General features: G+C 43.5%; 1 long non-coding RNA gene across 2 annotated transcripts; it reads right to left on the bottom strand.

Moving 5' to 3' along the window:
- Positions 1 to 3,856: 3,856 nt before the first annotated feature.
- On the bottom strand, positions 3,857 to 18,764 carry LOC113966118. Of its 2 annotated transcripts, none has more exons than XR_003533711.1 (5): positions 18,610 to 18,764; positions 15,505 to 17,080; positions 15,209 to 15,325; positions 13,481 to 13,721; positions 3,857 to 6,012 (listed from the first exon to the last, which is right to left on the bottom strand). It is a non-coding gene; the product is annotated as an uncharacterized LOC113966118 (long non-coding RNA). The 2 variants fall into 2 exon arrangements; XR_003533710.1 differs by having other exon boundaries at positions 3,857 to 6,454.
- Positions 18,765 to 23,455: the final 4,691 nt, after the last annotated feature.

Here is a 23,455-nt window from a genome sequence, read left to right on the forward strand (position 1 = left end):
CCTCGGCGGCCGGGGGGCGCCACCGCCCCCGCCCCCTGCCCGCCCCGGGGCTGCCGGGCCCCCCGCCGGGAGCCCCGCTGGCCTCCGCCCCCTCCTCCGCCGCACGTCCCTGCCGGCTCCTTCAGAGGGGCCGCCCCTCCCGGGGGTTCGCGCAGGCCTCCGCCCGACCCTCGTGGCTTCCACAGGCCCGGGGGCACCTTCCTCCTCCGGGGAACGGGGCAGCTCCCGAAGGGTCCTGCAGGGCCGGGGCACCGAGGTGAAGGAAGGTGCCGGGTAGTGGTAGGGCAGAGGACAGGAGGGAAGGGGTGACGGCGTTGCCGTAGCTGACCGAGATGCTGCGCAGTGCAGGAGATGGGTTTGCGGCGCTCGGTTGGGCTGGGAAGCGCCTCGGACGAGAGTCGGGGTGAAGACATGCGCCCTTGGGGCGCCCTGGCCGTGCTGCTGGCACAGCGGGGAGGCTGCAGGAGCTCCGTGCGGCACGGAGTAGCTCTGTCCTGCGAGGAGCTGCACCCAGCCCAGGGCCAGCGGCGTGATGTGAAACCCCGTCGCTAATCCCGAAGATCTGGGTTTGCGTTAAGCAATATTTACATTGCACCCTGTATCCCAGCTATTATTCGAGTGAGCAGAGCTTCTCACATGCAGCCTGTAGGGAATAAACTTGTGGTCATCATGGTTTGTGGGCATGGCTTTCTAGGTAACTACACCAATGAGAATAACTGGGGAAAGACAAGTTTTCTGGTGCTCATCCCCTTCTTTGGGACATCTCCACGTACATCTCTAAGAATCTATGGGAATGAACAGTGACTTTCAAGTTTGTTAGACAAGGAAGTGCTGGATGGCCAAGGGAGAGAGGAAAGTCACAGGTACTTCAAATATGAGTTTGGAAACAGAACTCTCAGCCGCACAGGAATACATACCCTATGAAATGCTTTGTGAGTTTCAAAAGTTGTATAAGCAAAATACCACCTAAACTTCCTCCTTCCTTTGTGCGTCAATGTGATCCATAAGAGCAATGCTGCATGGGCTCGGAAGGGTTTGCTGGTAACAGAGACGTGGCACTCCTGACCTGCTGAACAAATACCAGCCATATTCTTTGGTTTGGATCTGGACAGTGAAAGCATCAACGTGGGAGAATCCAAGTGAAAAAGCAAGGCTTGTGTTTGGTAGGGAGCACCCCTTGGGTTCTTCCAGGACATGGGAGACACACAGAGTGCATGGATTATTTGTGCTCTTTGGAAATACTACACAGGCTCAGAGGAGTTCTGCTCTGGGATCTTGATTTCTGTCTGGGAGGACAGGTCAGGGACTCTCCGAAGTCAGTGTTTACAGAGAGTGTTTACCTGCCTGGTACTAAAAGACCCTGCCCACAACTGTTGCCACCTTTTTGATCTTTGAGATGAGGATATTTACCTGTAGCTGCTATTCATCCCTTACCCTAAGGCCCAGCCATACATAGTGTTTTCTTTACATGCGGTGCTCTGCTTCAAATGCAAGGCCTGTAGCTTCTCATGGCAACAGAAAGAGTTGCTGCTTCAATATTTTTTCTGTAGTAGTTAATCACCCATAAACTTTACAACATGAGGCATCAAAGAATGTTTTGCCTCCTGGTAACTCAAAATTAAAGGCATTGCGGAGATTAAAACCTTTTCAGACTCTGAAAGACTTACGATGGCACAGAAGGACTCAAGTCAGTCAAGTGTTTTGCTGAGTTGACAGAAAGAACCAACTTCCTCGTTAAACCACAGCCGCTGGCAGAGGAGTTTCTCTAACAGGTGGAGTAACTGAAATAACTTCAGGCAGACATCTCTGTGAACAACAGAAAACAAATGAGCAGTGTCCCTGTTACTTTGATAAACCAGCGTCAAAGCTGAGGAAAAGGTTTTGGTTGCAGAGATATTATCATGACTATTTTTGGTCTCATTTAATTTTTCATTCATTGAACATTACCTTTATAAATAGTTTCAAAGATGGTCTGCTGTTGGTATATTCAGTCAAGACTTATTTAGTATTATTTGATCTTACTGATAAATAAGTAACATTCTTTCATTGCAAATAGCATATAATTACCTTCTTAACAATTTTAAAATGGAAAAAATACAACATTCTGTCTTCCCTGGTGGAGGAGTGGTTCCTTCATTTAGATTATAGGGTTTGAGATTTTGTCTGTGAATGCACTATGATTATAGATGCAGAAAATAATTGAAGTCAAAATATATACGTTTTGTATTCCATTATGAGGATTGTGGTTGCTTCTACTGCTGCAGTATCTGTGGGGAGCTGCAGCCAGAGTTGGAGTTTTACTGTATTGGATTCAATGTAGACATAGGAAAGAGCCCTGAAAGAAGTCTTTCTCTCTCAGTGCAGAATTTAATTTAAAATGTGACGAGTGTCTGCTGAATTCCTAAGCCTTGCAGTTCCATTTTCCCATTATAGGTAGCCATTGTGAAAAGTCAAAGCTGTGGGGAGAGCATGTGTCTGGTGAACTCTGCAGGTGTGTGACTGGACAACAAACTCCTGCTCAACTGTTTGCTAAACAGGACACATGTTGAATGAGGAAGGCAATGTGAGATACTGCATGTGCTGTTTTGTTTGATCCATTCCTAGAGATTATGAAGTGGAGCAGCCAAGGCCGGAGATGGACCTTATGGGGTGTCATTTCCTAAGTTGTGTGCCATGGATGTGAATACATCCCCATTGCAGATCCATACCTGTGATGTAATGGAGAGAGATTAGGCAAGGACTGTGCTTTTGCAAATTAGAAATATAAATCTATCTTGGGGCTTAAAAATGAGTTCCCTGAATAGATGACCTAGGTTAATAATGTGCTGGAAGGAAGGAAAGAAGAAAGGAGGGGAAGGAGGGAGATTAATATCCAACATTTGTTGGTAGTGAGGCTGCTGGCCAATGTTCCTACTAACAAAACCAGGGTGGAATGAAAGAGCAGGATACCCTACTCAAACGTATGTAATATCTTCACTGCATATGAAGAGACATGCTTGATTAAGCGTGATGCCTTACCTGCAGGTGCATCTCATCTCATAGAAAATGAAACTGTTTGTCTGGTTGGAGTACCGGGTGACTGGAGCATGCAAGGGAAGAAACTCAAAGACATGGGTTGGTTGCACAACATTTTTGGTTGAGGGGTCAGAAAGTAACAGATTAAACATCCTACTGAAGTCCCATGACAGTGCCAGGTACTGACAGAAAAGCCAGAGTACCCTCCTTCCTTTCTGTAACACAGCTGACTTCAGAGTTATACCAATACAATTTGGGAATAAGCAAGAATGGATTTTAAGTCTTAGTCTGTTAAGTGCTTGGAGGTATCGCTTTTTGTTACGTGTGCACACACAAGTTCAAGTCATTATTACAATCTAATTATGTACTTAAAAAATTATCAAGATCCGTGGTTTTGCAGATTGTAGTCAGCTCATTACTGAGCCATTAAGAAACTGGTTCCAGCAGCAGGACTATTAATGAGCTTGCTTCAAGTAGTGTGTGCCTTGTGATTACTTGGCTCTCTGCCTCAGTTTAATTAAGATTTTAAATTTACATACTACTATTCAACCATATGTTGCCCTAGTGTTTACAAAGGTGAATAGATTCTATTGTCCACATTTTATAGGTCAGGACACGGTGTCATTTTGGGGTCAAGGGACAAGACTGAAGCCACCCATCCCCTGAAGCAGTCTGGATCTGTTGCTCAACCTGCAGGGTGGCATTTCTTCTGTAGAGCTGAGAAAATGATTGGGTAGACATTGACAAACATGGAATAAAATAATTGCAATAATAGTATTTAGTAGAACTGTAGTACCTGGTTTAATGTATTCATTGAGATTTGCAACAATCACAGAAAAGTTTCCTATCTATAGAAGTACAGTGGCCTATTAAAGAACTTACCTTTGACAAGAAACTGATCAAAATATTTGAAGTGGTTTCTCAGAGTCTTAAAGAAACAAAAAAGATAATTACATAAGAAGAAACACTATTGTTCCTCCTGCCTTACACTGTCTTTGTATTATCAGCAGTTATTTGATGTTCTAATCTTTCAAGTCCTGTGAATACGAGCAGTCATGAGTAGCATGAGCAAAGTTTGCTGAAAGAAATGAGCCTGGAAAGGTCAGATCCCTGCCTTGAATAAATAGGTATAGATGATAATATTTCTGTTTAATCTCCTAGGTGTGGTATGCTGCACAGAAATGCAGCAGCTCTTTTGTGACGCTTTGTTTTTTTTATTAATTTTTAAATAAAATGTCCTTCTTACTGTTTCCCAGCTGTGTGCTCTACTTACTAGTGTGTTTTTGTAAGCCTTTTTGCTCTGTTTTATGAAGGTGGAAGGTTGAATGAGTTACCAGTTGGGTATGTGTTCACCCACTTTCTTAGTGTCAAACCTCTGAAGAAAATTGTTGGCATGGGAACCTTCCCCAAGAGGTTGACATTTAAAATAACACTCTGTGCTAAGCATGAAGTCACTCCTCAAGTCTATCTCTACATGCCCCCATTTTTGTTGTGAAATAAAACATTAACATTATCAGATTTACAGATATACGCAGCAAGAAGTTCTTCCATGTCTTTGAGGTTACAACTAACCAAAGATAAAACCCAGGCATGTAAAGGCACTGAGCACCTCTTTCCTTGCTTTTCTCTCCCAGGATGTCTCTGCAGAGCTGGGTATGTGCCTTCCACCAGTTTAATTAGACATTCAACTCCCTGCTCTGCTTCCTTGTTCTTCCCAGTGGACTGCTGAGACACACAAGCATTTGAAAATCAGGCAGAGATCTCCAGACTTTGTTACAGCTATTTAATTATCAGATTATAGATAAGCAAGTGCTTTCAGGTACTTTTGGTAGGTTCCAGAGGTGGCAGCATAACAGTAAACCATGCCAGGATCTGTCTTAAGTTCTAGCAAATGGTCTGATCAATGCTAGCTCTTAATCAAGAAAGCCAACAGCTTGCCCTGTTCTCAAGTTGTGCCTATCACAGTAGTGACATGCCAGAGATTATTTTTGCTGTTATTGTGTTTATTCCTTCAAATGAAAAGACAAATATGACACAGAGTTGTAAAATAGGTGTGGAAAAAGTCACAAAAAGTACCTTCGTGTCGCTTTTGAACTACAAGTCACCTACTTTAAATAAGAAGTAAGATCCTATTGACACTATTAAGGAGTGAATAATTGGTGATCCTACAACTTTCTAATGTTGTGTCTGATCTCTACCTGATCACTCCATACTTACAGTTGGCATATCGAGTGAATGAAAGGAATGTTCGAGAGTAAAGGAAACCACATGGTTTCACAAACCCTGGACTCCTGTATACAACCACATCTAGATTCTGCACAATGGTTTTGTACCCTTCTTCAGTATGTGGAGTATAGTTTCCTTCCTTCTCCTGATTTCTGAATCAAACCCTCTCCTTCCTTTAATTGCTTTTTCCCTTAAAGAAAAGGAATAAAAATAATAGCAGTGATGATGAGAGTAATTATTAATTACTTGCATTTTAAAGCACCGACTCACTCCTGTAATGCAGTTAACAGTCTTAGAAGACACAGAACTCCTTTTTGTTTTAAAGAATTGTTGGGATTGCTGTCCTTGCTTAGAGGATATCCCAGTACAACTCTCTGACATTCCATGAAGCAGACAGAGACTGGGGGTGTGTGTGGTCAGCCTGAACTCATGTAGTGGGAGTTGCAGCTTTGCCAGGTCTTTGCCACAGGTGATTTGGAAATTCTTGCTGTGCTACCAGGAAAGGGAGTGGGAGGGTGAAAAACATGACTGTAGGCTTGGGGTTACAAGGACTTGCGGAGTTTTTATCTGCCATACAGTGCAGTCAGTGACTTTGCATTTCTGCAATCCTTTTCCCTTCATTAGTCATATCCCTTTGTTGACCCATCATTAACCACTTGCCATCATTAGCTGCACTGTTGGTTCTGACCCTGTTTCAAAGTTCAGGCATTAGATAATGAGAGCCTTCCCAGCTTGCTTGGCTTTGGGTCATTTCTGAGCAACACGAAGTACCTAGAAGAAAAATGTAAAAAATGTAAAAAATAAGAGAAGACATCTTTCTGAGATGAATCATGGAAAGGGTAAAGCCTCACAAGAACGGACCATTCTTGGACAAAATATAGTGTATCATATCCACTGTGCATTATGGGGAGTATGAGGGAGGTGGTGCCATTTCTTCATGCATAGACCTAAGACAATTAATCAAACATGTACAAAGGAATGTTCTGACTACTCATTGATTATGAAATGACTATGTGATAATTCTGATTAAAAATTGCAAACATACTCTCTAAATTCAGCCTAATATTTCCAAGCAAAACCACCCAAATCATTCCCATTTCTACGCAGATTAAATCACACACCTTGGTCACATACCTCCCCCCCAAGTGGAAGTTCCCATGACAGCTGTTCCATCCATGATGACATCTTATGGTTCTTATTGTCTGGAACAATGCTATGGAGAGAGAGAATGAGTTGCCTGTAAATCTAAACAGCTCAGGAGCCAAACCCCTTTGACATTTTGTATTTTTCAGTTCCTCTGAGTTTGTTGGTCTGTGTCAAATTTGGAAAGGTTGTGCCTTGCACTGCTGTGATAAAGGGCATTTCAACTGAGATCTGGTGTTTCCTCAAAGAATTGGATGTGTGAGCTGGAAAGTCCCTAACCAGCAGCTGTTTCTCTGGTTTAGTCTCACAAAAAAAAAGAAATAAGAGGACAGGTTGAGTCTATCTCTTGCCAGCTTTTCTGCAAGACGTGAGCAGCTAAGAAAGAGCAGGGCCCACACTCAGCTGGCTCAGTCAAAACCTGGGGGTGAACCCAGGAACTTCACCTCCCCGTCTGGACTCTGAGATCAGCCCAGGAGAGATGGACAAGCCATGGTGAGGACTCATACTTAGTTTTTATTTCCTGATTTTTCATCCCTTCACGATAAAGGTAGATGGGTTACAGGTCTACCAGCAGCGATACAGGGCATGGGCTGAATTCAGGAAGAGATTGCCTTTTAGCATCATACTCCAGGTTGAACTACCAGTTCCTGAAGGAGTGTGCTGAGAGGGTAGACCTTAAAATTCTCATGAAATATTTCTAAAATTCATAATTATTTGACCTGTGCAAATTGTTGGACTCTAGTCTGCTTTAATTTAAAAATACCTTTTTTTTTTAATTATTGTTTTTTGTACTTTGAACCCCAAGAATTTCACAGAGGCTATGAGCTCCTGTAGAAGTGTGGGCTTCTCTCTGCCTGGTTGGGGTGCTCTGTGTTTCACCCCTAGGTCCTCCTGGGCAGTTCATTCTCCCAAGACTCCCTTCTGGAGCAAGCCTGATTTTTGCCCTGAAAAGGAAGGCTGGTTATGAACCCAGAGAGAGGAAATCACCCGGGGTAAACCTGGCTTTGCTGGGAGAACCCTTTCCATGCAGCACTGCATGTAAAACAATAAAACCATAGTGTAATGGGTATAAACTTACATGAGGATTAGTCCATCTAAACATAATATTTAGCAAAGCTGCAAGCACAGATGCCTTTTTATTCCTAATCTAGCTAAGCCCAAATGACATAAAACATTGAAGAAACCTAATGCTCAGGCACAGAGATACCCATTAAAGGAGGGCTTATGTGATTACAATTTAATTCTTCTTCTACTGACGTGAGTTTATATATGGAATAACGTGACTGGCTCATGCCAATCCGAGAATCGAGATCTGGCGTTCCATACCCGTCTTCAAGGTAGGTGGAGGGTCATATTTTTTAGTGCCAGCAGATGGCATCCATACGCTTCGGGATTCCCTGCTCCGCACTTCCCAGTGCAGCATCTTCCCCCTCGATAAGAGACCGAATCCCTCACATGAGAATATCTCCCAAATTGGTAACGAACTTTGTTTTTATAAGGGTAGGAGTATTTCCTGTACCTTGTCCAACCTGATAAATTACTGGACTGTGAGTATTAGATCTATTATCCAGAGATTAAAATTGAAGTTAAATTTCACAGAAATTAACTACTATGTACAATCTATCATTTCCAAAACACTTTGGTGAAAGCTGGGAGGTTTTCAAGCAGCTGCTGTCTCTTTCATATGAACTTTTCAAAGCTGTTTAATTATTCTGAGTTCCTTGGATTGAGCAGTAATGTAATACACATTATCTAGAAACCTAAAGATTTTACAAACTGAATAATTGCTGCATTTATTGAGGATTACCATGGACAGTTTGCTTGGAGGAAAACAGCACCAAAGCACATTAAAAGCAGTTTTTCAAGAGTGAACGTGAGACCAGAAAGACACTACTATGTTCCCAGTTTTTCAAGGTTCACAGACAATAGTAGGAAATAGCTGAGGTTTGACTGTCCAGTCATTTCAGCTTGCATAGCAATGAATCTCAACAGGAGGAATTAAATATTAAAACAATTCTGACATGACAAGGACTGCTGATAACATACTAGAAAGCAAAATGATTGGTGAGCCTCACAGAAACCAACCAACCAGATACCAAAGGACAAACTGAGTATTTGAAACACTCATAAATGTCATATGAGCATACATTACTTCTGCCCTCTGTGCATCTTCTAAAGAACACAGTAAGGGGGAAGACCCAAGTTCTGCAGTAATATTGGACTGAAATTATTCCTAATCTCTTTGGGAGTGAAGATTTTAACTTTAGTGAGTTCAAGACTAGGCTATATGTGAGCTGACAAATTCAAATGCCAGACTGGAAGAAGATAAAAGCTCCCTCAAACTTGCTGAAGATACTAATTGGTAAACCCATTGTTACTGTAAAAGCTCTAAGAGAAAAACCTGTGATGGAACTGAAACTGAACGGTGCAATACTTGTGTATAGAGCTAGATGGCTGCAATGATACGTGAAGAATGTCCCGATTTGCTAATTCACTGTGGATGCTACTTTTGTTTTACACTTTGCTTCATGTAAAACAATAATTTCTATCTTCATTTTCTTGACATTTTTATTAGGTACAAACTCCATCTACTTTTGTTATCTGATTCTTCTAAATAAAGTTAATCAGCTTTAAGATTTGCATCAAATGACTTTGAGCAACAACAATTTTAAGCCAAGACTATTTCATTTTTAAGTAAAACATTCAGACTATATTTCTTCTACATAGCTGCTTCTTCAACTATAAAATACAGAAAGAAGTTAAAAAAAATTAAGATAACTACACGTATTTAGAGAAATAGCTTTTTTAAAACAAATTTTCTGGCAGGCGACCTGTTTTTACCGTTGTTTTATAACCTTTCAGAATATTATCTCTCAGGAACTCTCTCATTACCTTAGGCAGTAAATTGGCACAAAGAAAAACTTAACAAAAAGATAAGCAAAGCGTTGGCGGGCGTGGGAGGGAGAACACATCTTAGTAGCTTACACAGGCATTTCAGAAATTTTTTTGGGGGAAGGGGCGTGTTCTGTGTTAGTTTAAAAGATTAAAGTTTGCAATCTGCACTGAGAGGAGAGTTCTTGCTAAAGTCTGTATACCAAAGCTGGCTGTGAATTGAAGAACTGTTGTAATTAGATTACTGTAAATACAATAAGAAACTCACTCCTGGTGGTCTGGGGAGGGGTGTCATAGGGCACTGGAGAATTGTGTTGGCAGGATTTGGGACAGTTTGACTGAAAGCAGAGAATACAATCTCGAAATCCTTTTAATCTTCCCCCCTTCCCCAGTTCTTTGGGGATTTGTTTGTCATTAAGTAACAGTCAAAAGATTAAGGAAGTATAAAATGACATTAAAGCTCACAAGTACTTCTATAAAATTATCAGTGCTAGTGTAGTCTTCAGCAGGGCTTGCTTCTGCCAAGACTTTCTAGAGCCAGGCAAAATTAAAAGAAAAGAGGCAGGCAGGCACAAAAGCAAGCCCCGTGAACGTGGGCTGGAATACCACTTTTCCTGCTAGTGCTTCGAACGCGGAGCCTCGCAAAGCGCGCAGGCTGTTGCTATGTGTCTGGGCTCAACAAGCTTAAACTTTGCATGGCCCATGCTAAACTAATTTGAGTCAATTTGTCTACATCATTTCAACAATCGTTCTGTGCATTTTGAATCGTACATATAACACTGCATGATAAAGGCCCACCGAGCAGATGCCGACTGCTCATTCTGCCGTGGTCTGGCTGTTGCTAGTTCTTCACCATGGTTTCTCCATATCCTAGTGACAATGTTAGTTTTTCGATGGTGAGGTTAAGTCTGTGCCTGGCTAGTTAAGACTTTTCTTTACAGAGGACAGATCCTATAACAACTGCCAGCTTTAAGCATGACCTTTAAAAATGAAACGAGGGAGTGTTAACTGGAGTATTTTTTTTTTGGTTGTTTTTAATCTCTCGGGGGAGTTCAAAGGAATACAAGGAGATTTTGCAAGTAAAGTTTTAAGCCTGCACAAAAAAGAGACACCAATATCAGAAGCTGTTATCATAGGACAGCTGATCTAACCTGCTTACAGTTAAATAGTTCCAGTGTAATGGGTTTTGTCTCATTTGTAAACATGTACTTTGTAAGACAGTTTAATTTTTGAAACTGAAATCGAGAAAAGAAAAAAGAATTAAGGCAACTCCACTCTCTGCCTAGGTAATGTAACAGGGCTGATCTGCAGTTGGTGCAAATCAGTATAGCTGCAGAGGGAATTAGCTGCATTATCCCATTTTCTACCAGCTAAGGATTTAGTCTTTGAGAACATCATATTTTAAGAACTCCAGTATTTCATGAGTAAAAGAGCAAGAAGTAGCAGTAAAAAATATACCACATTCTCATGTGTGATAAATCCCTGCAAGAGGCATTAAAATCCATGTGTTCTGTAGGGAGAGAAAGCCTATAATTAACGTTTTTATTAATCTTGGATTGGCTTGATAGTTCCTCTGCAAGCCTCTGCTGAAAAAGGATTACCTGGTGAGTCTTCCCAATTTGGAGCCCTGGTAACTCCAGGGACAGGGTGGTTGTTTTTCTCTCTCTCTGACAAACTACTCAGCTTTTTTTGATAGACCCACTTAATGTGGCAGCCATTTTCCTATAGCAAACTTTGAGATAATTTTCAGTTTTGACTGTGTTTCCAAAACAATGTAACTCTGCCCAAATTGTCAAAATCTGAGTTGGTATTAAACTTTACTGGTTTAGAGGTCTTTTCCCCCCTTTTTTTAAAAACAAACAAACAAACAAGCCCCCCTAAGATATTTAGGGTAACCTCTCTGTGTTAACCAGAATTTTATTCTGATGAGAAAGAAACAAGGATATCTTGCCTAAGGAGTCATTTTTTCCTGTCACAGGAAAAATGTCAGTGAAAATCTTTCAGTGAGGTCCATGTTTTGGGATGCAGAGGCTTCTTTTTTTTTTTTTTAGTGTTTGCTCTCCAGATGATAAAACCAGAGAGATGGGAAACATGGACAGCTCTGAAAAAGAGCTCAGTGGCTCTTTCTTAAATCCACATCCTCCAGGCGTGTGCTCATTGCATTTTGATTTGAATTTTAGGGCTCAAAATAAAGTTCAGTACTTTATTCAAATTCAAATAAACTGTGCTACACTCTGGCAGCCTCTAAGGCTGTGGCAGGCCTGCAACCCCTCAGAAAGTAGAGGGGGCAGCTAGAGCTTGCAGACTAAATCCTGGCTGCCCCAGGACAAAGATATTCTAAAATCTCTCTTTTCAGGCAAGCTGAGCAGAGCAAAGGTGCACATGAAGATCCGAGATGTTCCTTCCTGCAGTCCTACAGCTAATAAAAATGTGGCAGAGAGCTGTGCATTAGAAAAGCTGGGTCTGAGTTTGGTCTGTAGGAGTGTGACAGCATTATGGTAGTTCCTGAATTTTGATGGACACACTGGGTGTAGATACTGGGCTAGAGAGCTGAGCTCCCCTAGGAGATCCAAGGGAACAAAGTATCTGCCGCTGTCCATAGGGTCGGTCACTCAAATAAAAGCAAGCTGATTGCAGAAGGGGTTACCAAGAGACTTTGAAAGACAGTAGCAGGGATAAATCTGAATGTAAACAGCATGTGTTTATAAGACAAATGTGGGAGATGGTGACTGTCTAAAGTTAGAAAAGGAGCTGGGTACTTCAAGTTGTACACTTCCACCCAAAGGGCCACCTGCAGCTCTGGCCTGAGACTTGACTCCCTTTGTAAAGCCTCTGGAAATTACAAAAGACGGAAATCTGCTTCCGTTTTTGAAAAGCGGTAACTGAAGTGAGAAAGCTATGTCATATCCCACGCTCTCCTGGGCATGGGTGCCATGACAGGTACAACTGGTCTCATGGTAGAGCAGTATTACCCACCCACGAGGCCACTTTTGGTCCCAAATGTACAATGCAGTTCAGCACAGGAAGCCTCCATCCAGACAGATATCCTCCTGAAACAGGTGTTTTTCTTTCAAAATATTACTTAATAAACAATTTACGCTTCTCAATAAGCACTTCCTTTCAGACCATTGATACTCCTGGTGTCAGTAAAGATGTTCATGTCAGTAATTAAAAAAGTCATCTGAGCATCCATCCCCTCCAAGAACTACCTGGGGAAACCTTATTTATAATGCTGTTTAATCCACCTTGATTTCCCAGCCAGTAGATACCAGAGAGGAGAGCAAAAGCAGACTAATATATCAGGAGTTTGTTATTAATTATCAACCCACAAATTATGCAACATCCCTAAAACTTGTTGAGGGAAAGGTGTCTGGTCTTTGGCGCTCTGCTGGGAGCCTGCAGGACCCGACTCATTCTGTTCCTGACTTACCCCTCCTGACGTGGGAACAGTCACAAACATCAGGACAGAAAAGGCAAAAATTTGCCAGATTTTTTTCTGAAATGGAAGAGATCCCCATAGGGAGCCATGGGCCGCCAAAGCCAGTCTCAAACAGCGCTTTGTTCCAGCAGCTCCAGTGGGAACAGCCCTGTGAGAGTGCCAGGGCAGCGCTGGCCGTGCGCTCTGCTCTGGGCATCAGCCTCTTCAGCAGGCTGGGATTACAAAATATGACAGGGAACATCTATCCCTAGTAAAGAATTTAAAAGTTTGGGGCTAAGACCAAACAAGGTTAAAGGCACAGGTCTTTGTTTCTTAGTTTCCAAACTAAGATGCAGCTGATGGAGGCACCTAAAAGAGATTTTTCAAGCATTTTATATGGATGTGATAAGAGCAGCCAGGGTTGGGTCATGCATAAACACGGAGGTCCTCAGCTTGGTAAGTGACCTGAGGGGACACACAAGATCCCCAGGCCACAAATGCTTTTGACCTGGGGCAGCCCACCATGGCCACTGAAACAGGAAGATCACACCTTGTCCAAGGCACTGAGATTTTTTGCCACGAGCAAAGATTTCAGCAGCAAGCTCTCCCTGTAGCCCAGCAAGGCTAAGATTTATGCTGTAAGCAAGTTCTAAGTTCTTTTCTGCCAGCGTTGCAGCCAGCTTGCTGCAGGTCAGGCTGCCACTGCGAGGTCACAGGGAGATTTGGAGCTGGGATGAAGGGGAGAAATGAGGGCAGCCCTAAGTCTCCAAAATGCAGCCAACTTACCCCAGGGTTGATGTTGAAGTTTCTGGTGAGGAAGCACTCCTGGCTGAGAGAAAGTCATCCATCCATTGGGCATCTCAGCTGCCCACTGTGTGAAGCAGTGGCAGGAGCCTTGTAGGAGCCCCTGGTGCAGGTCTTCATGGGAGAGGTGGTCCAGTACCAAAAGAAAATGGACATCAGCCCTTGGGCTGCAGTGCTTTGGAAGTATGATGGTCACAGGAAAAAGTGGAGATGGTTCCCTTTTCTGTCGAAAAATGAAAACATGATGACCATCTATGAAAAAGGAATTGGTTTTCACAGGATATTGCTCTTCTAAGTGAAAATGCCTACTCTGAAGCTCTCACAGAAAATGTTTTTTTTCATCAGAATTGTCCTTACCCTACCTTGTACCTTCACTGTGACACCCCATGATGAGTAGCAACTTGTTACACATGAGGAACAGGTGCTGCTGTTTGGGGTAAACAGTTACCAGAATCTGGTTTTATAAACCAACGATTTAACCTGCTGGTACCATTCCCTTTTTGTCATACAATGAGCATAAAGCCATGCAGTTCTTGCACAATAAGGCTAGGATTTTTTATGCTTTTTAAGACGCTTGGGCTTGGGCTAAATGTTATGCTGCACCTTATCTGGGGAGCAAAACACTCCTAACTCTTCACAGGACTTGCAGAACAAACCTCTTGCATTGAAAATCCTCAATTAACCAAAGAATTGCTTTTGCAGTTGGTGACAGCCAAAGCCAAGAAACAAAACAACGTGGGAGACTCTAGCAAATGGCCTGTGTTTACTGCTCAGGGTATGAAGGAAGATAGGGGAAGGATGATTGTGCTTTGAGGCTGCTGAAAGGGAAAAGACCAGTATTTTTTCCCCAAGTGGTCAAAGCCAGGGGCTTCTACTGGCCACTGCCTTGTCCTGTCCAACAGTTTAAATCACTTTTTAGAAAAAACATATTTGTTGAGTTTGAAATTCCCCTTGGCATTTCTTGCTCTCAATGTTAAGTTTTGGCAGGGTGTGATGCTGTTCCCAAGTGCTGGACAGAGCGTGTCCAGCACACTACAGCAAATGTGTTCTCTGTGCTACATGCTGAGCACCAAGGCTGGTCTTGTTAATGCACACAACCCCTCACATTTGAGCTGTGTAAACTGCTTCTAACAACTCCTTTCCTTTCTTTGTTCAAACAAACAATGGCCTTTGGAAATTTATTTTAGTGCTGCCAAGACAAAAATGTTGTCTAATTTAACAAATTAATAATTCTCCCTTCCAATTCCCCTTTAGCTTCACATGTATATTACTTAACAGCTGATCTACATACCTATCAAATTCTTGCTCCTCTGAAAGAATACAAGTAACCCCTTGCTTGTACAGCAGATTAGGAGAGGGAAAGGGGGATATGGCTCCTCTCTCCATTTTCATCTTGCCATACAAAGAAAGAATACTTCGGTTTTCTACAGACCTGTTTGCCAGCTTTCTTGGCCATGACACAGCAAATTTGGAGCTGCTTCTGGGAAGACCTTTGTGATAAAGAATGCAACACACAAAGCATATTTGCATCAACAAACCCTGTTAGAAGAATAAATTACAAAGGCACTTTGTATCATTTGACTTAAAAGTTCCTGCATTCCATTTTTGGCTTGGACCTCAAATGTCACCAGCACAGGAGCACTTCCCTTCCCAGAGGACCAACGTGCCAAGGCATGTGCCCAGGCTGCAGTGAGGTTAACCTGCTCTCACCTGGTGGGGCCTCATCAGTTGTCAATACTGCTCATGGCCTCTGAGCTGGCTCCTGGGGATGAAGGTAGGCAGTAGGGGATGGTAGTGCTGGTCTGGCTGAATAAGATCTCTGCTTGACTGGAGGGGATAAAACCCCAAAGGTTATTAGGGAATTAATAGGCTGAATAGAGAAGATAGGCAGCCCAGCTCAGTTTGGCGAGACCTGGTTGCCTTGAATATGGAGCCTGCATGGATGCAGAGGCTTCTTAATGGTGGGTCAGGAAAGCTTGCATCTTCCCTGGCTTTACAAAAATTACTTGTGAGGCTGAGGACAGTGGAAAGCAGCAGCTGAGCTGAGCTGAGCTGAGGTATTTCAGGTATTACTAGCCTTGACAGCATGAAAAGGCGTCTAGGTGGAACCAGAGAGCAGGCAGCATTGGGGGAGCTTGCTGGTACAGACGGCACTTCAGCAGCTGAACTGCGGAGTTTTCCTTATCCTTTCTCTTTCACCTTTCCAGCTTCTCTTCAGTCTCAGACTAACTCCTGAATTCATTCAGCCTCATTCCCCAAATTCTCAGATCTACAGAAAGCATTTTCCATTCTGCCATTTGTAATTTTAGAAAAGGACTTTTGAATAAATAAAATCATGAAATAACACTAGAGGCTATACAGTAGGACCTACCATGACAAATTACAAATAAACTGAAAACATTTAACTTTGAGAACAAACACCCCCATCACACACACCCTCCCTCCACTCTGCAAAAGGCAGCATTAGAAACATTCTTGTATTTAGGTAAAAATGTGAGGCCTAAGCAGTTAAAAGGCAATGTGCTCTAAAGCTTCCCTAATCTATTTTCCTCCAATTCTTTCCACCCCTAAGAAGCTTGTGGAGTTAGTTGCCGATTAACATTCAGGAAGATTGTACTCTGTCTCCAGTTCATTGCTCTCTTGTTGGCTTATTGTTATTCAGAGCCCATTTATTGTAGATGAGCCATTCATTTTCCTCTAATTGGATGGGATTGGATTTCACTTTCATTGTTGGATGCATTGAAAACCCTGGAGGGGCTACAGGGATCAGCCCAGGGCTGGGGAGATTTAACTTAGCACAAAGTTTAGGTTGCAGCTGAAAGAAGCTGCGAATTAATTTTTTTTTTCCATGCAGATGCTTCATGGCTAGATTTGCAAGGTCTCCCTTGCGATCCCAAACACCTTGTTGCATAACATACTTCTGGTATTTTTATATAGTTCTTCACCAAAGCACTCATGACATGGGGGTTGTTAGGAAGATTTCTGAGCATCAGAAACCCAGCAAGGACTTTGCACCAATGTCCCTCCTGTCAGGATCCAACTGGCTTTCCGACTCTCTTGAATGTTTGGATTAAATGCTTTAACAGTTCTGGGATCCTGCACTGTAACATCCTCCCCTGCAAATCTGCTGATTCCTTTAGGGCAATGTAAGGGTCTGCAAGCAGAAGGTATTTTGGAGATGCACTCTTCAGTTTATCCACACCACAAATTGTTCCAGCAGCTGCTCTGTCCCCATCTAAGGGTAAGTTGAGGGCAGAAGAGCCTGCTCGGTGCTGAACCACAGCCTGATTTTGTGATAGAGACACAAGTCTGGACCAAATCTCTCTCATCCATCTCATAACTCTCTCCAAAGTGTTGGCAGCAGAGCCAAAAATACACAGGGGTACCCACATGTGCGCGCGCGTATCACTCAGGTGGCAACTTGCTATGCTGCATGGGAGCTCCCTTCCCAGTCAGAAATATGGAATGGCCATGGTGTGGGCAAGGGTGGCACAGTCATTCCAGGCTCCTTAACTGTGGCATGTCTCACCTCACGAGGCAGCTCCGGGGTAGCAGGGAGACAAAACAGCCCTCCCTTTTCACCTGGAAAAATACATCTGCTGAGAGCCGGTCTCAGGATTTAACTGCCTGTATTAAAGGCAATATTAAAATTAAACTCAAAGATTTAATTGTCTGGAAAATAGATGTCTGATCCATTGCAGTTTCTCTGGAGTCACTGTAGAGACAGGCAATCCTGGAGAATGACTGATGCCTCCCAAGATGGGTCTCACAGGTGGGATGACCTGCTCTCTACAGTGGAGAAGCAAGGAGACATTTACCTTAGATGCAACCCTGAGCTCTAGCACATCCCCTAAATGTCCTATAAGCATCCCTAAACTCACCTCTAAACTTTACCTCTGGCAAGGTAAAGCCAGGGGCTTTGTAGGAGAGAAGGGAGAGGGAGAGGAAAAGGAGCAGGAAGGAAGCATGGCAAATCTACTGCAGTGTGTTGGAAGGGTTAACATCTGGCCTCCTGCAGATATTTGTCTGATGGGAACCTGGGGGCTGGCTGAGCTGGGGTATTTACATGGGAAACTCTCCAGCAAACTGCAAGCATGTACTGGAGCCTTTTCCTTCAAGGGGGCCTATTTTGCGCCTCTCTTTTCTTCGAGGGTTCAGATTTTCATTAAACATGGGAGTGTTGTGTCTCTGACACCTTTACTGTGCTGACAGATGTGTTTTAAACTGGACATCAGGTTTAAAGCTACCAGAGGGGGCATAGGGAAAGGACAGAAACACATATGAACCTCCACACAGTGACAGTGTTATTAGCAGGATGAAACAATTATCAAAGAAACTGTTGAGAAAGACTCTCTGCTCATGCACATAAGAACCAGCAAAACCCATTTCCTACAAATCTGTGCCCAGGTCCTGGTAGCACACAGGAAGGTGTCAGCTTGACCACAAACCATTTGTCATGTTTTGTAAAGGCAAAGGGCACACTTGAACCATTCCCTCCCCTCTCCCTGCCTCCTTTAGTTAAATTTTAGGTGACTTGATATCTCTGAGAACCCATCACCCACATGCAGTGGAAGGAGACCAGCCAGAGAGAACAAGAGCCTGGGAGGAAGGAAGGCAGAGGCACCCACACACCTTGTGGGTTGAAAATAAGAGAACACCAGTCCCAAAGGACTCTGGCTGAAACACAATATATTTAAAACTTTATCCATAAAACTGATAGACCAAGCAATGAGGACAACATCCAAAGGTGCCTGAAACTAAAAATAAGTATTAACAACAGGAGGCAAAATTTGATCAGTTCCTTGCTGGAATTTTTTGTTTAAAAGGACTGTGGGAGACACCATACCTGAAAGGCTTTGACATGAAGACCTGCATTACAAGTAACTGGTACAAAGCACAGATGTTTTGAGAGTCTTCAGACCCCCCACAGCCAGTGGCAGCAGCAAGCATGGCTGTCCAGATTCAAAAGCGAGTTGACCTACTGAAGAGCTTCTGGTGACAGCAAGCCCACCAGAGCTCTCAGTCTGTCACTTCAATGCCCAGTTATGTACATAAAATACCATTTCAGGCTGTTTTTCAGCTCCATTAAATAAATAGAAGTTTTTACATACCTTCTTCCTACAGAGATATTTGGTGGTTGCCAACCTCTGGCTCTTGGCAGTTCCTAGGGTCTCCAGGCCCCTGTTAAACAGTCCGTGAATGATAATTAAACAAAGCAAGTCTATGAGCTCAACAGCCACTATCCCAGGCTTGCATCTCCCCTGGAAAATTGTGGTGGTCTGCAAAGCAAAAATTACAAAAACCATCTGCTGTGGCTCCCACACAGCCTTCTCTCAGCCTTCCCCTGAGTGTGCTAAGCAGCACAGTTGTAAATCACCTCACTGGGTTTTTGAGGCCTCTGCAGATATGTGGGTTATGGGCGTGGAAGCTGCCCACAGTCATGGTCTCACCAGCACTGTATGGAAGAGATCGGCTCCTTATGGCTAATGGCACTTTTGCAGAGATTATGCAGCCACTGTGTAACTCATTGGCTTTGACTGTCACACACCATCTTTGTGCTATCTCCAGCCCTTTCAGGTTGTTTTCCAAATCGTGAATATAGACATTGAGTCCCCCCCAGGGCCACAGACCTTCCAGGAACCTGTTGGATGTTTTCCAGAGGACAATGCTCCCCAACAGCAGTTACAGCTCAGATACTGGTGAGCTACTTACAGTCATGCTACATGCACCACACCAACTTTAGCATTGCTTTTTCTCATAAAATTACTTCTTGCTTTTAACAGGGACCGTGTCTTTCCACCTTTAACCCAGCTTCAGGAGAACCTTTGCCTGGCCACATGAGTGAACATATCATTTGTATCACACACACAGAGTGCAGGTATTTTTCTCTTGTTTTTACCCATTTTTTCCCAACTATCACCTACAAAGAGGTAGTGGGACTCACACAATGAGTCACGGTCACAGGCAAGGAGTTTTGCTTCCCAAAGTCCCAAGTGTAGGTGGGGAATCTCTTAACTCTTCTGTCCTTGGGCACAGCTATCTTTCAGTTTTTCCTCTTGCACATCAGCCATACCAAATTCCACTCTTTTCTAAAGAAAACCAAAACCAAACTGTTCATCCCACAGACACAGAATCACTGGGAGGTATTGACCTCTACTGGTACAAGGGCTTTACCAAGTGAAATCTAGCAGAAATAGTAAAAATTATGGCCTTTTAAAACTCTTCCAAATAATTACAAATGGAAATGAGCACTTTCTGTGCCATTTTAACAACCCACTGTTTTAGTAAAAAATTGATACAACAGTTTCATTTAATTTCAGAATTTTTTTTGATTTCCTGATTTTGCCTTGTCTTTGGTTACTTCATTTTTCCTTCCTCCTATTCTTAGAGAATTTGCAGAGGTTAAAAAGAATACACACGTGCAAAAATTGTGAAACTGAGAAAACAGATAGCTCTTTTTTTCCATCTGACAAACTTTTCCAGATATTCTTGAATAGGAGCAAGCAATTAGGCAAAAAAGGCCTTGAGTGAAAAATAAATAAAAAAAAAAGGTGGTGCAAGTCAAGAATGATAGAAGTGGGAAAGTGAAAGAGAAGAGCAGATGGTTCCTGAAAGTAGGACATCCCACCTCAGACTGTGTCTCCTCACCCTCCAAATGCAGAAGCAGAGGTTATATGCAGGCTGACCAGCTCTCCTGGCCTCACCTGCTGTCAAACCTTTATTTCCCAGAAAGCCTCTTCCCAGACCCAAAACAGGTAGCAGGAGTGTCTGGGTCCTGGTTCTTACCAGGGGATACAGGAGCTTTGGTGGCACTGACGCAGCCTTACCCATACTCTCAGCATACCTCCAGGAAACAAGACTACTTACAAAGCCATTTTCCCAGCCTAAGGCTGGGAAAAACTGTCCTCATCTTCCATAATTGTCCAAGAAATGACAATGAACAAATGGCTCCCTATCACTTGTTATTTTGAGTTTGCTTCCATGCAAACAAGCTGTCTCATGACCCAGGGCATGAAAACCGCCTGATTGTTGCAGGTTTGCACTGAATACTGCCATTTTCTCACTGCATTAATTCAAGCTCCCCATCCCTACACCCCTTACAACCCTATTGCTCCTCTCGCTGTACCTCAGGAATGGTCCATGACCAGCCAGGCAGGACCTGCTGCAGCCCCTCACAGGGACAGCCCAGGGGTTTCTGCCTCCGAGCTGGGCGTTTAAGGAGCCATCTCTATCTGAAGCGTTGTACTGGGTCCTAACATACATTGCTGTGAAAATAAAAAGACAGACCATTAGTTAACAAGTAGCAAAAGCACCATGATCACAGCTGTGTACATCCTTGGGGTCTGCCATCTCTGGAATCAACCCAGCTGCAGTGCAGCTGAGGTGGCAAGGACAGGCCCACCATGACCTGCAGGGCTTCCTGATGGCAATGGTGCCTCTCCCTCTGCCCTCCCCAGCCTACTGAGGCACAGCTCCCGCCAGCTGTCCCCACTGCAGGGCTTGGGAAGAGCGGCCAGTCTCTGCTCGCCTGCCAGGCCAGGTGCAGGTGGGCACGAAGGGCCGTGCCTGCCATGTTGTGTGGGCCCGGCTCACTGCGGGTAATGGAACGAGGCCTGACAGGGCTGCCAGGATGTAAAAGGGCATTCCCTCCTATGGCTGCTGTCCCCAGGAAGGGGAGAAGCATTACTTTTTTCTTTTCATGGTGCCTCCTAAAGTCCAGAGAAGCTCGTACCAGAGCAGCCCTGGGGTAAATACCCCTTAAAGCGGGGTGCACAGGGAGCGAAGCTGCCGGGCGCTGCTGAGACAGGCAGAAGCCCTGGGGGCAGCCTAGCCCAGATCCCCAAGGAGCGACATCCACCATCACCCCGCTGGCCGTTTTGTCCCAGTCCTATTGCTTTGTTATGAATAATTCCAGCTCCCCTTTTCCCTTTGCTGTGCACAAAGCAGCCTGGTCCCCAAAAGGCAGCGGCATGTAAAAGTTGTCGCATCTCCATTAAACTGTACGCACTCCGCCCGCTGGCGGTAATGCACTTCAGATAATTCGTTGACGCAATATATTTTCCAGGATAGGCTTTTGTTTTCTTTCTTGGCTGCTCACCCTCTTTCTGTGGTCAGTTTTGCTCATTTCTCTTGTAAGCTGTCTAGAGGCAGAGAAAAGGCTTTCAGTTTTAAGCAGTTTCCTTTTCAGTTCCCCTTTATTGAATTCCAACCTCCATTTTTTTTTTTTTAAGCATAGGGACATCATTTATCTTGGACTTTAAGTTGCAGGGGCCTTCAAGGGGCTTCTTTTTTTCTTTCCCAGCTGCATTTGTTGACACACAGTCAATCTGTTTTTTGCCTTCGTTCCCCCTCTTCCCCCCAGCAGGCCATAAAGTATCGACAGCTGTGCCCTTTATTAGCATAGCCATTTTAAGCACAACAAGGGGGAAGAGACTAAATATATTACAGCCATTACCTCTGTCAAAAAGTGACAATTTTAAAACATTTTAGCTTTTCACTGGGAAAGCCAGCAGCACAAAAGAAAGTGCTATAATTTTATTGTAAATGCTTTTTAAATATGGGTCACTTGGCCATAATCAATAGAAAGGATGGAAAAGTTCAAAGCTTGAGAACAGTTCAGGCAGATAGCAGAATTTTTTTTTAAAAGCCTTGTCTTTAAAATATGCTAATTGGGGCAAAAATACAACAGTGAGAAGCATGCAAAATAAGATCTTGTTCCTGGCGGTTTTGTTTTCCGTACAGCTCTGTTCATGCTTTTCCCATCTACTTATAAGTGTGTTTTACAACTTGGATGGGAATTATTCCTCCCCAACAGGGTGTTATGAACATTTAGGGACTGAGAAAACAGGAGGGAATCTAGACAGTTACTACTCTCTTCTCAAAAAGGAAAAAAACTCTAATAAACTACTGGTTTTTTTCAAATGCCTTTGGAAGTGTGATATGCCACAGCACCGTGATTTACCAGGCAAGATCACTTCTTGAGCATAAAATAATCCTGAAGCCTGAGAATTATGGTAGTTTAGGTTTAGGTTTGAATTCTTACACTTGCTGGCTTTTATACAGCAGAAATTTTTATTTTAAGCTCCCAGAATGAGAACTGGCCTTTTTGATTAGAAAAGTACTAATGCCCACAGTCAGTATCTGTTATGAGCTCTAAAAAGTAAAAGAGGGCTAATGGATGCCCTGAAGCCTTCGGATCTTGGCTGCTTTTGTTTTAATTTGTAATGGGTTTATCAGGCAAAGAGGAAGGGGCAACCTCAGCAGGGTTTATTTTGAATGGCTTCACCTTCCTTTCCATTTGTAACATCTGGAATGAACTTAGAAGTCTTTTCTGTTGTCTGTCCCTCCCTAGTGATAATTTTTGCTCGAGGTTTCACTTTGTTTTTTAAATTTCAGAACATACATAAAACTTGGCTTATACTAATTCAAGTTGTTAAACAGGCTCCCAAAAGCAAAGCTGCTTTAAAGTCCATGAAACCCTGCACACAGTACTGTACAGTACCTGCCAACTGTGTAATGCAGCTTTGTCTTGTGGTGGCTCCTGGGGGCCTGTATCCCACTGCACTGAGCAGTCTCCAAATTTGCAGGAGAGAGCAAGCGAGCATCCTGCTGTGGGAAGAGTGTGGTCCATGGCAAAGTGGAAACTGGAAGGAATTCTCACCACCCATCTTTTGGCAATCAATTTAGCAGTTAAATGTAACCAGCTGGTCTCCCCAGGCTCCCTCTGTAGTCGAGGGAGGGAAAGCAAAGCTCCTGCAGAGGGTCATTCAGTGCACCCAAATTAGCCTTACTCTGAATTGTCCTCTCTCTCATCCGTGACTGGAAAAGGAGTTAGAAGAGACTACCCGGGTAATTTAGCCAGCTAGGATGGGTGGTCTGAATAATTCCTTCCCCACCATCCTCTAAAAGCCTGCCTAGGTACCCCACAGAGATTGGCATGCTGTCGGAGGGATCGAT

Source organism: Neopelma chrysocephalum, unplaced genomic scaffold, assembly GCF_003984885.1.
Source record: "Neopelma chrysocephalum unplaced genomic scaffold, ASM398488v2 Primary Assembly neopelma1_59, whole genome shotgun sequence".
Classification (NCBI taxonomy): Eukaryota; Metazoa; Chordata; class Aves; order Passeriformes; family Pipridae; genus Neopelma; species Neopelma chrysocephalum.